General features: G+C 46.0%; 1 pseudogene; it reads right to left on the bottom strand.

The window, feature by feature from the left end:
- Window positions 1-1,512: 1,512 nt before the first annotated feature.
- LOC114203180 (small ribosomal subunit protein eS4, X isoform-like) lies at window positions 1,513-2,021 on the bottom strand (annotated as a pseudogene).
- Between the last annotated feature and the right edge of the window lie 822 nt (window positions 2,022-2,843).

Below are 2,843 nucleotides of genomic sequence, written 5' to 3'. Positions count from 1 at the left end.
TTGGACTCTGGGGTTTATGGGAGAGTCATAGAGTTTGGAGTCATCTTTGAAGAGAAACTGGGGAGGGGCAGGACTGACATATTCAGGAGGCAGCATTCACATGGAGTTTGATATGACTGACACCCTCTGGGTTTGTGCAGTACACACCCTGCACAATCATACATGGCTTCCCTGCCCCAGGTCCCAGAGTAGCCTACTCAGAATCTCTGGCGATGTGCCAAATCCTTTTCTATCTGAGCCCTGTGGCTTTGGGCTTTGGTTTCCAGGGAAAGGTAATCTTTTTTCTTAAGAGATCTTGGGAGGCAAACTGGGTACTAGATTGCTCTGAAAAATCCAACCACAAAGTCTGTGTTGGAGAAAATAAGCTGATAACACGGTCTTGGGTGTTTTTTGTTGTTGTTGTTTGTTTGTCTTAGAATTTTTTAAAATTTATTTGTCAGAGGGAGAGAGAGAGAGAGAGAGCACAAGCAGGGGGAGCGGCAGGCAGAGGGAGAAGCAGTCTCCCCACTGAGCAAGGAGCCCCATGTGGGACTCGATCCCAGCACCCTGAGATCATGACCTGAGCCGAAGGCAGACGCTTACCCGACTGAGCCACCCAGGCATCCTGTTATTGAAATATTTCTGATTCATAAATCTTTTAAATGTTTTTTAACCAGTCCTTATGGAAAAGAAAAACAAGGCCAACACTTAACCAGCTGAGCCATCCAGGTGTCCCTGGTCTTGGGTTTTTAGTCTGACAACTGGGATAATGATACCCACTTTGCAGGTTTGTTGTAAAGCCAAAATACTATGTCTACAGTTCTCAGCACAGAACCTGGAACAGTGGCTGCTTCCCTCCATTTGCCCCAGCTGGTCATTCTCTGCAGTTCCTTATCTCACTGAATGACATTATTATCCATCCAGTTTCTCCACCTGGAAACTTCCTTCTCCACGCAACTTATCCCAGGCATGATGATTGCAAGGGTGGGCTCGCCAGTCTCCAGGAAACCACTCTCCCACTGCTGCCATGGAGAGCATTGCGAAAGCACCTTTTGCACCTCTGTAAACCTCAGGACCCTTCTATTGCTCTTAGGAAAGCAGATAACATGACGTCATTAACATGACGTTGGGATCTGACCCAGGGTGCTGCTCAGCTTCCTTGGGCTTCTCCTCCTCCCTGGCATAGAAAACTCCTACCCTTTCTTCAGATGAGGTGACGAAGGGAAGTCTCCCCAAAGGACCTCTTCCCACTCCACCTCCTTCACTTCATGAGTATAAGTTGGGTTTTTGGGTAATGATTTTAGATCACTTACTGCAGCTTGTCATTATATCTCTATTGGGCATGTTTGTTTGATTAATCAGACTGAAAAACAGGTCTCTCTCTGTATGATTTTGTTCACCATTGTAGATCAGGGCCTGGTGCAATGCCTGATGTTTAGGAAGTTGTTTGTTTGTTTTGGCGGTTGTTAATCATGCCATATTATCGTTAATTAAGTACAAAGAGCCCTCCAGTTATGTCACCTAGAGATTCTCTCACCCGTTGCTCTGTTTGGCTGTTCTGTTTGGTGTGCCAGTGTCCACATTAATCTGAACAGCATCGTTCACTTTGATGAGGCGATCAGGGCAGCAGATGGAACAAGCATCATGGGTCACCGGATAAGGGATTCCTTTTATGTGCACAAAGATCTTTCTCACTTTGTACAACTTGTACTTGGCCTCCTCGGGTGCAAAATGAAGAAGAGCAAAGCAACACTTGGTGCCACAGATCAGACAGAAATTCTCTTCCTTCTTGTCAGCGCTGATGACCTCCCTAAAACAGAGTAGGCTAAGAGTTTGGCCCTTGAAATTAATCGTAATGAACTGCTGCATGCAGATTTCTTTCTTCATTTCTTGTCAGGGAGTACTTAAGTCTGTTCCTTAGAAAGAGATGAGGGAGGACATTCTCTCAGCTTGTGGAGACCAGGAGGTGGACGAGGACCAAACACACCGGTCAGTTTTTCTTGCATCCAATGCTTCAGATGCTTCTTGGGACCATGAGCCATGCCTGTGCTAGACACAAAAAGAGCAAAGTGTTTTTAGAATGAATGAGGACATAAGGCAAGAGTCTTGCACAAATCATAACCCATTGTAGTGGCTCAATAAAAATGAATAAGTGGATGGACAGGTGCAGACTCCTAGCGATCTGAATCTGAAGAAGGGCCAACAACAGTATGCACAAACCCAGGTTGGTTTACTAGAAGCAGGTGAGAAACATTAAGGTCAAGGAGTGCCATCCAGCACTTTGCACAGAGTGTGTACTTCATACAAAATGTTACTGCAAACCAATGAGGCTAGTTTTTATGCACGACTGTTGGGAATCTGCAAATATTGGTTAAATTCAAGCATGAATGGATTGGAGAGAGGCAAGGAAGGGAATGGGCCACTAAAATTTGCCTCTGCAAAACCACATTGCGTAGATCAGCAAATGGAGCTTATTAGTGCCGTAGATCCTCCACTGTGTGGTTCAAAGACTAAAAATTACACTTCCCCAATCCCAACTACCACACCAAGTCCACCCAGCCTATTCTGCTTCCTCTGGAGCAGTACTAGTAGCATGGGAGAGACTGGCAGGTAAGCCTTTCAGAGTCCTTGAGAGGAAAGGTGTAGGCATTCCAGGCTAGTCTCATTAGTATTTCTGTCCAACCCTGACACAGCAGACCTCGTGCATGGGATCAACCCGTGCATTGTCCTGAAGCAGACCCCTTGTCCGACCAGTGCACTGTTTGTGGTAGAGCATGATCATGGTCATCCACTTCATCGAACTCTCAGGGATGTGACCAGACTTTCCCAGGTGCTCTTACTAGCCTGTGATGCCAGAGTCTTTT

This window comes from Eumetopias jubatus, unplaced genomic scaffold, assembly GCF_037043125.1.
Source record: "Eumetopias jubatus isolate StellerSeaLion01/CBP00866 unplaced genomic scaffold, mEumJub1_p1.0 scaffold_15, whole genome shotgun sequence".
Lineage (NCBI taxonomy): Eukaryota > Metazoa > Chordata > Mammalia > Carnivora > Otariidae > Eumetopias > Eumetopias jubatus.
Note: the sequence above shows the minus strand (reverse complement) of the source record. Positions and strands in the feature narration are given on the sequence as shown.